Genomic DNA, 15,283 nt, shown 5'->3' on the forward strand with positions numbered 1-15,283 from the left:
TTAGTCATGGAGGCTTTATAATGCGCCCTCACCGAGCCAGACTTAGTGCAAAGACACTGTCAAGCTTGATCTTTTTGAAATGTAACCATTCTGTTGCTTAAGACTTTTCTAGAAGCCAGAAATGTTTTGTGGCCCATACCGGGTGTGTTAAGAGAAGAGAAGGTTAACCAGTCTGATCTCATCCTTTGGATTTTTTTATTTGATTATTTCTAAACATTTTGTTCTTAACAAGTTACATGCCATAAGTTGGTCAGTTGCTTCACATTCACTCTAAAAATGTTGAGCGTTTGAATGTTGTGCTATCCTTAACTTAAATGACAATTAATAGGTAATTTGCATTGCCATTTAAGTGAAATTATTGAACTTAAATATACAAGCTTGATAAAAATGATCATTCTAGATGTAACCGCATTACCGTCAGAACATTAGCTCAAATGATATATAGGGAATTTTAAAAATCAATCAGCAATATGATTAATATATATCGCATATTACAGTTACATTAAATTATCAAAGCTGAAAATAGATCGATTGCATATATAAATGATTACCACAACGGGTTATGGTTCGTCATTAATATATCAATAGTCTTATTACAGATCGATTGTATGAGATAACCTTTAATGGAATTAATTTAGTTATCGAACAATCTGTTTGTCCAGCAAACGGCCGCAAGATTAACTTATCAACTTCTCAATAAAGTTATCACTTCTTATAATTCCAGGAAAATTAGTTTCTGGCCATGAAAATTCTTCTTCTGTCCTTATAAAATTTAGGTTACTGAAATAGTAACAAATCGTAAAGCTTTGTAGCTAGGATCAACAAATCAGGGACTTTCCGTAATGTGAGCAGACAGACAGAATCAATCGAGGATATATTGGATTTTAATAATTGAACTAATAATACATTGAACTACAGTTACACACGGAATACATGTATATACAACAGAAACAAACAAACGAAAACATTACCAACGAACAGGAATTAAGAGAGGATGAGAGAGAGAGAGAGAGAGAGAGAGAGAGAGAGAGAGAGAGAGAGAGAGGGAGAGAGAGAGAGAGAGCGAGGAGATGAGCGATCAGAGAGAGATCACAGTACGGCAAAAATCACAGACAAAATGAACCTTGAGAGACACCAAGGAATCAAATCACATTAAAAGTTCCATAAAACTAATACTGCAAAATGGTTCTCTTTGTGTTGCTGAGGAAAGCAGAGTCTTGTGTGTGTGTTCTTAAGAGCGGGGCGTGCTTTCTCGTCTCTTCCGGGCGAGCGCGGTCGCAGGAGGTTCAAAGAGTCTATTTAAAGATGAAGTTGCCGATTATGCAACTTCATCTTTAAATGCTCCCTAAGGAGTCATGGGACAACTCTCACAGAAAAAGTGCTCTGGAGAAACTTTCTGTGTCAGTCTCTTATGGAGAGGATGGGTTCACGCCTCTGTTCGCGCGAACAACCAATGACCGTCCGAGAATCTGAAGCAGGAAAAGTTTCCTTTGTCCTGTCAGACGGTTCATCTACATAGTTTATGATGTAGAATAGAATTCGTCATTTCTACCCAGAAAGATGGTACACATAGAACCACATAGTACACAATAATACATTTTACTGTAATCTCCTGTATATGGTTGGTTCAGTCAGAGCGAGACGGTTAAAGCAGCATTCAGTAGTTTCGGGATTTCTTCGCTGTATTCTCGCATTTTGCTCACAGGTTTCTCTCTAGAGCTCCCCCCACAGCTTCGGAATAGATATTTGACAACACTGTTGTAAAGACTCGTTGGCGATTCTCAGACACCAGAGGCTATAGATCAATGACATCAAAGCAGATGGGACATTCTTAAAACGTCTTCTTCATTCGGGTTCGGACAGCGTGAGGGAGCGCAATAATGACAGCATTTTAGCATATTTCTTTTGCTAAATATAGCAATTGATAAAAAATATAGCAATTCATAAAGCAATTGTTTACATCGCGAGACCTGATATCACGCGATACTTCCTGACGCGGCGGCCGGCGGCCCGCCGGCTCAAAGTTGCAAGTGCGGATTTTCCACTCACGGGCACCAGGGGGGTGCGAAACGACCACCATTCAACCCGAAATAAGTAATCTAACCATTCCAATGACTCCGAAGCTGTTCAGTTAAGGTAAAAAAGTTACTTAGTTCACCTTTAAACAGATACCAAGAATGAAATATAAAACGGTTAAGGATACAAAGTTACAATCAAAAGCACGATTATAGGCATTTAAAGTTCTATTAACACGCGATAAAATTGTAGATACTCCAATATGACATGGTCATATAAAATGCAACACAGGAATATATCAAACATTTGGAAATGTCTGTATATGAGTAAGTCCACGGAAAGTCCATGTGTGTGTGTGTGTGTGTGTGTGTGTGTGTGTGTGTGTGTGTGTGTGTGTGTGTGTGTGTGTGTGTGTGTGGAATGCTCTGTGTGTCTCTGTGTGTGTCTGGAATGTCACACACAGAAAGTTTCGTTATCTCTCTGGCTGAGAGAGAGGGGGTTTGGAATTCTCTTGAAGCTTGCAAAGCTAGGAGAAAGGAGTATATGATTGTCTCTGGAGAGGATCGCAGAGTCGTAAATGGTGTCAGAAAACAATCTAATCCCAGCCATGTTGGAGCCATGACGGTAATTTAGATTGTCGAGTCTTGATTTACATATCTGCGTTTCAGAGTGTAAAAGCAAAGAGGAAGGTGCATTGTATGGAAGGAGAGACAGGATCATGATTCTAGCCCATTCGTTACATAGAAGAAAATTTCAGATGGCACTTAGAAGCTTTTGCATCTGAACTCTTCGTATATTTCACATCGTTTGGTTCGTTGCAATAGTGTTTTGCATTTAGCTACAATGTGATGTTTGACCATATTTGGTCTTTCTTAATTTTTGGTCTGTACTGTACTATACCGTGTGTTCATGCTACAAGGCAAAATACAGATATTGGGCCCTATTTTAACGATCTGAAACGCAAGTGTCAAAGCGCAAAGCGCAAGTAACTTTGTGGGCGGGTCTTGGCGCTGTTGCTATTTTCCCGGCGGGATAAATGACTATTGCGCCAGGCGCAAATCTAAAATGGGTTGGTCTGAAGTAGCTTCATTACTCATAGGTGTGGTTTGGGCGTAATGTGAAATAAACCAATCAGAGCGTCATCTCACATTCCCTTTAAGAGCAGGCGCGTTTGTTCTAAAGCGGATTCCTATTATAACGGTGGATTTGCCAGGCGCGCGCCAGGAGCGGTTCACAGCCGAGGAGAGCAACACTCTCGTCAGGGACGTTGGGGATGGAGAAACACACCCAAATTAACTTCGGTTAAAAAGGCGTATGATAACGTGGGTAAATGTGTAAGCTAGATGTATGCTTTTATAATAAATTGTCTATCTATCTATCTATCTATCTATCTATCTATCGTAATAATGTATGATTTGCAAAAATGAAAACTGCTGCTTCTGTATAGATGAGAGAATCAAAGTGTATGCGCATTGTGCACACGCTACATTGATTATGGCCAAGCATGCGCCCTTAAAATAGCATATTAATAACATGCGCAACGCGCCACTGACTTTAAACTATTTTTTCCTGGTAGCATGAAGGAACGTTTGCGCTGGAACACGCCTCCTTTTTTGCGCTGAACCGCCCAGGGAGCGCAAGTTCATTCCCTAGTTTAGCGACGTGCTTCTGTGGAGGGAAAAACGCGCTTTGCGCGGGTGCAAAATAGGAATGATACATGCGTCGGTGTACAAAGTCAATTGCGCTGGGTGCAAGATAGGGCCCATTAACTTAAAAGTAAAGCATTCTTGGTGTTTTTGTCATGTTGTAATAGCCTGTTTACACTGATTATAGACCAAAATCAAAGCTGATAATGTATGCTAATAGATAAAGGAGTCATAATAACATAATACATGCTTTGAATTCCTTATATATAGATATGCATTGTTCTAAGGAGCCTGGATGGGTCACTGTACGCTGTACAATTACTAATAAGACTTTCTGACAGTAAAGTAAACGTTAGTAGATGTTAGTAGTGTGTTAATGTTAGCAGAACGATAAACAAGGTGGCTTTGCAGGACCAGCTTATACTGTAACTAGTTGGATTTATGAGATTATTTATAGCAAAGTTACAGATTTCAGATTCTTCTGCAAAAGGTCCTTATTTTTAAAGAACATTGAACACATCTGAACACATGAACACTTGTACTGGGTTTTCAGAACAGTTAACCCAAAGCCTCTAGCCTACTATTAACCCTCTGGGGTCTGAGCTGTTTTCTGGCCTTGGAGGTGTTCTGACATGCTCTGACATTTGTGCTTATTTCTGTTACTTGTGACATTTTCATGGCTAAAGTCTGATTACACTGTATTCAGCACAAACTCTGCTACAATAATATATCAGCAGCATTTATGTAAAAGTTTGTAGTTTTGAGATAATGACATTTATGCGTGGTTTGTGAAAATACTAAAAATCTCACTGAAATAAGGCCATAAAACCCATACTGATTATTTATTCACAAGACTTTTGAAAATTGTATCACGTAGCCTAGAATATTTGCTTCAAAACTATGTGAAAATCCCCCTGACTGCTCATTCAGATAAGACAATATATTGATTTAAAAATTGTAAGACGTGTTTTGTGTAAGAAAGCTTTATGCGAGGTTCATTAATATGTATGGATTTTCACACCCGAGAAAGACAAAGACCCTCCCCTTACGGCCCTGTTAGGAGCTATCAGGCCCTTTTAGATTGTTTTATTTATTTACAACACAACATCATCCAAAGATACACAACAAATGACAAAAAAACAGTCATTGAAAACAATGATCCAAAGACAGAGACCTTTGTGCCATTCCTAAAAACATTGTACATACCTTTCATTTCCAAGGTGTTTGATTTTAACTTTATCATGTTCATGTACAGAGACTCATGTGAATGCTGAAGTCAGCAGGACTCAGTGGCATCTGGGCCCTGAAAGAAAAAAAAAAGTGAACATACTGATATCAAGAGAAAGGCCTGCACGATTTTAGGAATAAATTTTAGATTTTTCTGTTTAAAATTGCTTTTTAAAATTCACAGAATACACACACACACACACACACACACACACACACGTTTCCAACAATATGTAATATAATGAACACCAGGTTTCTTGTGCCTTGTAGGCATAGGCTATGCGCAGTGCTGCATAAAGTAAAATAAAAATAATAATAACCTATAGCAGCCTATAAATCTTCCAAAAGATTTCAGTAACAACTAAGCTAGAGAAAAATATATTGATTATCATGTTACTTCAAATGTTTTCATTCGTTATGATGATATGAAATGAGATAATAGTAAAAACATGAAGCCGTTTGGTGCGTTTTGCTTTGTAAACACGATCGCGATCCAAAATATGATACATTCAAACGCGATCGCGCTCAAATATAAAACATTATGGTTACCATATACATATCTACGTTTGAGCAGATATCCACAAACATAGTAACAGTAAAAACAGGTCTAAATGTTATAATATTCACCATATATCTAGCAACAGTTCAACTGCAATGTGAAATTTATGCAACAATAACAAACTAATATTAAGAATTTCTTACCTTACATCTTTCTTGTCTTCAAATCGCGTTCTTCTTCTTCTGAGGTAGCCTAAATCCAATGTAAGCTCACGGCGTGTCTTTCAAACTCGACGAAAAGCAGAGACTTGTGAAGTGTTTTGGGGTTTTGTTTCTGAGGTAATGAGCGTGTTCGCGTTCCATGTGGAGATTTGCATGTCAATCTCTTTTGCGCGAGTGGGTGTGGTCGAATTAAAAATAATTAGGAAGCGTTTAAGAAGCTGGACATCTTGTTGGTTTTATACAAATTACTTAAACATAGAATATTTGTTTTCAGTTTGAATCCGATCATTTAAAAGTACACACTTAAATGTTTATAAAGGTATATGGCTCATAAATGTGTGACAAGTATTCGCTGAGTTTTGTTTCAGTTTATAGACGTGCTCAAGAAAAAAAAAAGTTCACTGCGACGGAGAGGCAGAACGCACACCCTGTTTATTTTTTTTATTTTACAAAAACACAATGTTTTGATTTGATTGTAAGTGGACACATACAAAAGTAGAAATATCACAGATTCTTTTTTTATATATTTCGTTTTTCTGTATGACCATAAATGGAGTAATTTAAGTTTATAGTGCTACAATGTGAAAAAAATCCAGCAAACCGCGCCGGCGCGTTTGCCGACCTCAGAGGGTTAAACTGTGTGGTGGTTCATTCTTCCTCATCGACCTGTAACACCAGGCCCTAATGCTGATTTCCCCTGTCAGCCTGTCTCTATTTGATACTATAACAACACAAGTACATGACATTAACGTTAGCTGAAAAAAAAACTTATAACGTTATCTGTTAAACATAATTTAGGCTGTTAGACGCTAGCTAACAGTCATAGTGTAGCAGGACGTCGCATTGAGGTGAGAGCAAGCAACCTCCATATGATATAGCTGTCAACGTCACCCTGTTAAACAGGGAAATATAAATATTAATGAATTTAACCACCTACAAAGGACACACGGGAACGTGGCTATCGAAAGAAGGGCCTGAGACGTGGATTCCAAAAGATACAAAAGATTTATTGCAATCATCAAGCAGTAATCTTAAAACATTAAAAGACTGAAGGAGCAGGTTACACATACAAACATTAAAGAAACCAAACATGAAAAGGAGGCTGCGGCTTACCAATGGCAGGGAAACTAGTTTAATGAGCACAAGATCCATCCGCCATAATGCTATAAACCAAATGACTGTTACATAAAGTCACAAATTTATGTGCTAACTAGTTAGCCAAACACATACCTCAAGCGGAAGGGATTAAACAAACCGGAATGGACGGTCCTCGGCAATGACGCACAGGCGGTGACCACACACACACACACAAACGGTGATTTCAAATCCCTTTTTATACGCTCCCTCACAGAATATAATTGGACACTACATTACCTACGAGCATTAAATTAATTAAAAACGAAACTCGGTACGTCCCACCACAATAGCATTGGAAACTTTGGAACCTTAGGTTTTTTTCTTACCCTCGTAACCGTGTACGAGGCGGCATACTTATGCAATAAACATTTTGCAAAAGAAAACCTCAAAAAGGTTCATTACAGATAAAGTAAGACAGAAACACACCCGTTCACCGGTCATTTTCCTCAGCTGTAGGAAAAGGCAAGTTTCAAATCAGTGCTTCTCCCGGCAGACTAGCGCTAAATTAATCACCTAGTTTAGCGCCATCTACTGTTTTAGAAGAGGAAGTTGCTCAACTGCATTTGTGAGAAAATCTGCCTGGACACATTTGTGAGAAAATTGAGCTGAGAGATCTCATAAAATGCCAAGTGTCATATATCGCTCCATAGACAGGCAGCGGTCCAGACTGATCGCTGACAGCAGGAAGGTGCTGGCAAACATTCAACACGGTCCCCAGGCTGCTCAAGATATCGTCAAATTGGATGGGGCTACAGTTTGGTCTGAATTATTAAAAAAAAAAGAAACTAATGGCTAGAAACACACACAGACAAGTAAAATTAACCATGGTTTTACTACAAATAAAACCAAAAAAAACATGGTTATTATAGTTAAACCATGGTAACTACAAATTACTACACTAGTTTAACCATGGAATTTGTTGTAAAACTGTGGTTAAACAAATGGTAATCAATCTGCCAAAAAAACGTCTCGGTTACGTATGTAACCCTCGTTTCCTGAGTAGGGAAAGGAGACGTTACATCGGATGACGACGAATGGGGTTTCGCTTAGAAAGCCTCTCACCTTCGAGTATATAAAACGAGCCAATGGCAATGAAATGCCATGGGTCTGCGGAATTTGCATAGCGTATCTCCGCCCCACGCCGGGGGTATATAAGGAAGTACGCAGGCAAAATGCAGATATGTCTTCGCTGAGGAGCCGAGACTGAACTCAGGCGTTCCCAGTGGTACAGCGGAAGTGGCAGGCATACGTAACCGAGACGTTCCCTTTCGTGGTCACTCCGAGTTACGTCGGATGACGACGAATGGGGTCCCCAGTCTAATCACGCCACCTCGGCTGTCTTCCAGTGCCCTGCGTAAGTCTGAGCTCCCTGATGTGAGACTAGCACGGACGAAGGAGTCCTACTTAACACAGGAATACCAAGGTACACTGGGAAGCATATCTCAGAGGAAATATGCAATTATGCCCAGCCCGAAGGGGGGGACCTGGAATGCACATATGACCCCGAAGGGCTACATATGGATTATCACTGGGGTGTCCAGCCGCAGGTGGAATATTTCAACCCCAGGGGTGGCAAGGTGGCTTGCCAAGGGAAAGACACATGCTCAGAGAGGCTTACAGTGGAATACACATGTGGGGGTCGCCCAGAGGGGGAACCATGCACATGGAGGCACCTAGCCAAGCGCGAAAGCTGCTGGTGGCATAACTCTGGCGTTGACGTAAACAGTGCTGGAGGAGACTCAGGGCTTATTAGGCTCACCTGAGGAGAATATCGCACGTATCCCATCCGTGGAGAGGAATGGCGAGCAAGCGAAGACACCTGAGCAGAATCTAGTACTGGCTAGTTGAAGCGAGTACATGAGCAGAAACTGGCTCCACTCGGAGATTATAGAACCTCGCGAATGTGTTAGGTGTCGCCCAGCCTGCATTTCTACAAATCGTCCCCTTGGAATTATAAGGTTCTATCTGCGTTCTGAGCAGTTTTGAGATATTGAGCTTCAAAGTTTTTGCATTACATATAGGAAAATGTATATGGGGAACAAGTTTCTTTCAAACATGAAAATAACAGGGACCCTAAATGTATTCTAAATATACAATATCAAAATCCTCTCAAATTTGTAAATGGGGATTTTTGGAATGGGTCAAATGCAGATAGAACCTTCTAATTCTAAAAAAACACTTTTCGCTTAGAATTATAAGGTTCTATCTGCCAAAACATTATTTGAACACTAAATATAAAATTATTAATGTTGTAACAATGTCTCAACATGTGTTAGAAAGTAAAATTTGATCTTTTCTATGACATTTATTTCATATTTTTAGCACTTCCATGTATTTAGGACATTTCAAATTAAGCAAGGTAGGTCTAAATATTTTGTCCAGTGCAGATGTTAATTTTTGGTACCAATTTGGTGGGTAATTAAACACATTATTGCAGAAATTGTTACTTTAATCTTTCTTTTGTTTAGACAAAAAGCAGCTACTGTAATAAATCTGAGCAGGACTTTATTCCACCTAAAGTGGGCCAGGTAAAATGGCTTTCCAGACATCAGTATGGCTGAAATAACATGCTAATGTTTATTGTTGTAATTAAGACCCCATCAATTAAATTGACTATTTCACCTTTAAGGCTTAATATTGTAAAAATTAAGACATTTTAAGACTTTAAAAACTGCAAGAAAACAGACATGCATCAGCAAATTAATTCATAAAGTTTAATAATCATTGAAAAATGATTCACTGACTATATAATCACAAAAAAGGTCAATTTTTTTCATTTTTTCAAGGTCTCAAAAACTCATTTTTTAAAACACAGAACTATAATACTCTCTGTGACTCGTTTTTTAAAACACAGACTTATACTCTCTATGACTCATTTTTTGATTGGTCCTCTTCTGTCCATTCGAAGTGCTGATTGGCTCACGCAGATAGAACCTTATAGAGCCAAGTTAGAGTTCGACTTTGTAGATAGAACCTTTTTGTTTTTTCAATAAAAAGTCCCAAAATGTACACAACTTAAAAAAAAAACCATCACATAATGTAAATAAGTTATCACAGAATAAGAATATGTGAATAACTCAATTTTGACAAAAATGTCAGATAGAACCTTATAATTCCAAGGGGACGAAATGTCTGTTAGCGAGGCGCCATGCGCTAGAGCCCAAGAGGATGCCACACTCCGAGTGGAGTGGGCCGTCACACCAAGGGGGCATGGTCAACCTTACTGCTGGTATGCCAAAGCAATGGCGTCCACTATCCAGAGGGACAACCTTTGCTTGGAGAGAGCCTTTCCCTTCAGCTTCCCACCATAACAGACAAAGAGCTGGTCTGAGGTCCTGAAACACCGCGTTCTGTCTACATAAGCACGAAGGGCGCGTCCTGGACAGAGCAGTGCCAAGGCTGGGTCTGCCTCCTCCAAGGGCAGTGCTTGCAGGTTCACCACCTGGTTTTGAAAAGGTGTGGTGGGAACCTTGGGCACATATCCGGGCCGGGGTCTCAGGATCACGTGAGAGTTAGCCGGCCCAAATTCCATGCACGCTTCATCAACCGAAAATTTCTGCAGGTCCCCTACCCTCTTGATGGAGGCCAATGCAACCAGGAGCGCTGTCTTCAATAGCAGGAACTTAAGCTCCACTGATTGCAGAGGCTCAAAGGGAGCACTCTGCAGGGCAGTTAAAACCACTGAGAGGTCCCAAGAGGGTCCGAGGGGAGGACGAGGAGGATTCAGTCTCCTCACTCCCCTCAGGAACCTGATGATCAGGTCGTGCTTTCCCAGAGACTTACCATCAACTGCGTTGTGATGTGCGGCAATAGCGGCAACATACACTTTCAGGGTGGAGGGAGACAGCCTTCGCTCCAACCCTTCTTGCAGGAAGGAAAGCCATTTCGTGGGTTCTTGATGTTTAGAAAAACACCAGTTGGCGAAGAGGTTCCACTTCAATGCATAGGCATGTCCTGTCCAGGAGCCCGCGGCAGCATGTCCATTGCACATGGCACCCCAGCCCGTGGTGGAGGCATCTGTTGATACAACAACATGCCGGAAAACTCGTTCTAAGGGCACTCCAGCCCATAGAAAACTGAGGTTCGTGCACGGGGTGAAGGTCTGACGGCAGGCTGGAGTCACTGGGACTTGGAGCGTGCCATGTTGCCATGCCCACCTCGGGACTCAATCGCAAAGCCAAAGCTGAAGCGGTCTCATATGAAGCAACCCGAGCGGCGTTACTGCGGCTGCGGATGCCATATGCCCCAGGAGCCTCTGAAATAGTTTCAGTGGAACCGCACTCTTGTCGTCGAATTGGCTAAGACAAGTCAGCAGTGACTGCGCGCGCTCGCTCGTAAGCTGCGCGCACAAGGTGACCGAGTCAATCTCCATACCGAGAAAAGAGATCCTCTGCAAGGGACAGAGTTTGCTCTTCTCCCAGTTGACCCGAAGGCCCAGATGAGCTAGGTGCCGGAGCAAAAGGTCCCTGTGTTCGCAAACCTGGTCTCGAGAGTGAGCTAGGATTAGCCAGTCGTCGAGATAGTTCAGGATGCGAACCCCGTGTTCCCAGAGGGGAACAAGGGCTGCCTCGACGACCTTCGTGAAGACGCGAGGAAACAGGGCCAGCCCGAATGGGAGAACCGCGTACTGGTATGCCCACCCCTCGAAAGCAAACCGAAGGAACGGTCTGTGTCGAGGTAAAATGGAGACATGAAAGTAGTCGTCCTTCAGGTCGATCGCTGCAAACCAATCCTGCGGCCGCATGCACTGGAGGATGCATTTGGCCGTGAGCATCTTGAACGGCAGCCTGTGAAGGGAGCGGTTCAAGACGCGCAGGTCGAGGATTGGCTGTAACCCACCGGATTTCTTCGGTACAATGAAGTAAGGGCTGTAGAAGCTGGACTTCATTTCGGCTGGAGGGACAGTCTCGATCGCACCCTTCGCCAGTAGGGTGTCGACCTCCGGTCTCATGATAGGGCCATTGCTACCGACCATAGTGAAGCGGACTCCCCTGAAGCGGGGAGGAGACCGTGCGAACTGAATCGCGTAGCCGAGCCTGATGGTTCTCGCGACCCAGCGGGACAGTCTGGGAAGCTCTAGCCAGGCCTCCAAAAACTGCGCCAACGGGGTCATTCGAACCACAGAAGTACCGTCAGTCGTGCAGCGAGTCGTAATGACCGGCCCAGGCGAGGGCTGTTGAAGGCTCGAGGGAAGGAGCCGCATTGAGGCGGCGTCGGCGGGAAGCAGACTAAGGAGACCACATGGATGGATGACCGTCAGTGCAGAAGCATCAGTCCGCTTCTGGAGTGATCGAAGACTGTTGGGCGCAGTCCTCAACCACACCGCCGACCAAGCTGCCCATCTCAAGAGTGCTGCTTAGGCTGGCATGGCAGTCTAAGGGGCGGAGACGGGCAGCGCCGCCCTCCTGCGACCTCCTTCTGCCCAGGCCCGTTGAAGGCCCGAGGGGAGGAGCCGCATGGAGGTGGCCTTGGCGGGAAGCAGACTAAGGAGACCACACGGATGGATGACCATCAGTGCAGACGAACCTGAGTCTGCTTCTGGTGGCCGAAGCCACCCCGCCGAAGAGCCCAGCCTGGGAGATGGGGGAGCTGAGAAAACTAATTCTCAGACCCCCTCACATCAATCTGGCTAAGCCCATGTCTGGACCACTCTAGTGGACACCACCTGGCCGAGGATCACGCAGGTACCGATGTCGCCCGAGAGCGAGGTCAGTAGTGTGCGCGGTGGAACGACCAGGCCGGGCATGGGAGGCATAGCGTCCCAGCAAGGGGGCGTGGTCGAGTTTCCGCGTTCTGTCAGTGTTGGCCTGGGAAGGACTAGCATTCCACTGCGGCCGGTTCTGACAGAAGTCCTGAGTCAGCACTGCCTCGAAGGCGAAGGCGACACACAGGACTGCATGCCTGTGTCACAATAGTGACAGAGAACATACAGACCAAGATTGCCTCACAATCAAGGGCAGCGAAGGCGGAGGACGCCCGCGGGCCGCGAAAAGTCACGTGGACTCCCGCGGGCTGGAAGCGTCCTGATGCACATCTGGGAAGCCTACAGCGCTCGGGGGGAGGGCGGCGCCACTCCAACCGATGCTTTCAGCTGCCCGGGAAAGCATGGCCATCAGCTCTGGATCTGACTCGACTAACGCCGACACTCCTGAGGGAGGCAACGTAGTCGAATCCTCATTTCCAGAGGAATCAAGCCCACCTTGTGATGCTGTGAGTGATATGACACCATCTGCTGGAGCCCCAAATGAAACACTGGGTCCCCGAGAGGAACCAGGTACACACGGAAGCCCCACGGTTTGCGATGTGGAGGGGGGCATGTTTTTTTTTCACATTTTTTATTATTGTACCACACTGTAACCCTCAGATCACCCTGGCCACCAGCCAAAGTATCCCGTAGGAAGAGATAAATTGGGGAGTGGCAGAAGGGACTCTACCCATCACTGAGATCGAGTCTCGATCTATAAACATCGCAATGGTCATGTTCCCGCAATGAAAACATGACTCATCCACGAGCGCTGCCGAGCGTGATTAAGCCCAACACGCGAAACAGCGCTCGTGACCGTTAGGCAGATGAATCACGCGCCCACATCCAGTAAATACACGGGCGAACCGTCCTGAAAAAGAAGTGCCGCGTGCAGCTCTTTTAGAGAGGAAAAAGCTCAGCAGAGTGCTGAAGCGCCCAGGGAGAAACACACTCACTGTCGGCAGATCACCGCACAAAACAGCAGCAGGCAATGCGATCCCGCTGGAATGCGCCATCACACAAACACACTGAAGAGCCGCTCGTCTCGTAGAATGAAGATGATTCTGAATGGCTTGTAGGAGTGAAGAGAAGTCTTGGCTCCGAAGCGAAAACATATCTTCATTTTGCCAGCGTACTTTCTTATATAACCCTGGCGTGGGGCGGAGATACGCTATGCAAATTCCGCAGACCCTTGGCATTTCATTGCCATTGGCTCGTTTTATATACTCGAAGGTGAGAGGCTTTTTAAGCGAAACCCCATTCGTCGTCATCTGACGTAACTCGGAGTGACCACGAAAGGGAACTATGGTTACTACACTTTTACTATCATAAAACAATGGTTGATTTTCATAATATATGCTCATTGTTTTTCTAGATATTTCACTAGAAATGTGGAGAAGTGCAACAGGATATTGCAAACTTTGTTCATTGAAACTGCTATGTCATTTTAGTAAGAACCACAGCTGTACTTACTCATTTTGACTATATTTGTCGAAGAGACTGAAAAAAAAAAAAAGAAAGAAATACACAAAAAATCTTACCCAAAAATCTTTTTAGCCAAACTATATCTGTAACAGAGCATTATCAACATTTGAGCTTGCAGGACCAGCTTATACTTTAACTGCTTGGATTTATGTGATTATTTATAGCAAAGTTACAGATTTCAGATTCTTCTGCAAAACTTCCTTATTTTTAAAGAACATTGAACACATCTGATCAGATGAACACTTGTACTGGGTTTTCAGAACAGTTAACCCTAAGCCTCTAGCCTACTATTAAACTGTGTGGTGGTTCATTCTTCCTCATCGACCTGTAACACCAGGCCCTAATACTGATTTCCCCTGTCAGCCTGTCTCTATTTGATACTATAACAACACAAGTACATGACGTTAACGTTAGCTATAATAACAACACAAGTACATGACGTTAATGTTAGCTGAAATAACAACACAAGTACATGATGTTAACGTTAGCTGAAAAAAACAAACGTATAACGTTATCTGTTAAAATAATTATAATTAATAATTAATTGATAATAATTTAGGCTGTTAGACGCTAGCTAACAGTCATAGTGTAGCAGGACGCCGCACTGAGGTGAGAGCAAGCAACCTCCATATGATATAGCCGTCAACGCCACCCTGTTAAACAGGGAAATATAAATATTAATGAATTTAACCACCTACAAAGACGCCTGAGACGTGGATTCCAAAAAATACAAAAGATTTATTGCAATCATCAAGCAGTAATCTATCTTAAAACATTAAAAGACTGAAGGAGCAGGCATACAAACATTAAAGAAACCAAACATGAAAAGGAGGCTGCGGCTTACCAATTTCAGGGAAACTAGTTTAATGAGCACAAGACTCCTATACCACCCTGTGCACAGGTCTCACCACAACTCACGCACACCAATTAGGTCAAGCATGAACACACAGCACTCTGTGACAGAATCTCACCACCACACAACAACAACAAATAAAGGTTACAGAAGCAAAACAACTTAAATAAAGGTTACAGAAGCAAAACATTTAATTAATAAACCAGAGAATCATGCATCAAACCAGGCAGGATATTTTTCTATATATATATATATATTTTTTTTTTTTTCATTTTTGGGTGAACTATTGCTTTAATAATGCATGCATTTCAGCTATACATTCATGAAACAATAATTTTTTTTTTTTTTTTTTTTTTTGTCGGAACATCAGATTCCATCATCCATCCTCAAAAAAAAAAAATAAAAATGTTGTTTACATGGCTTCATCATGCATTCAATTTAAATCTAATTATCTTT

This window comes from Scardinius erythrophthalmus (genome assembly GCF_964197995.2).
Source record: "Scardinius erythrophthalmus genome assembly, chromosome: 7".
Classification (NCBI taxonomy): domain Eukaryota; kingdom Metazoa; phylum Chordata; class Actinopteri; order Cypriniformes; family Leuciscidae; genus Scardinius; species Scardinius erythrophthalmus.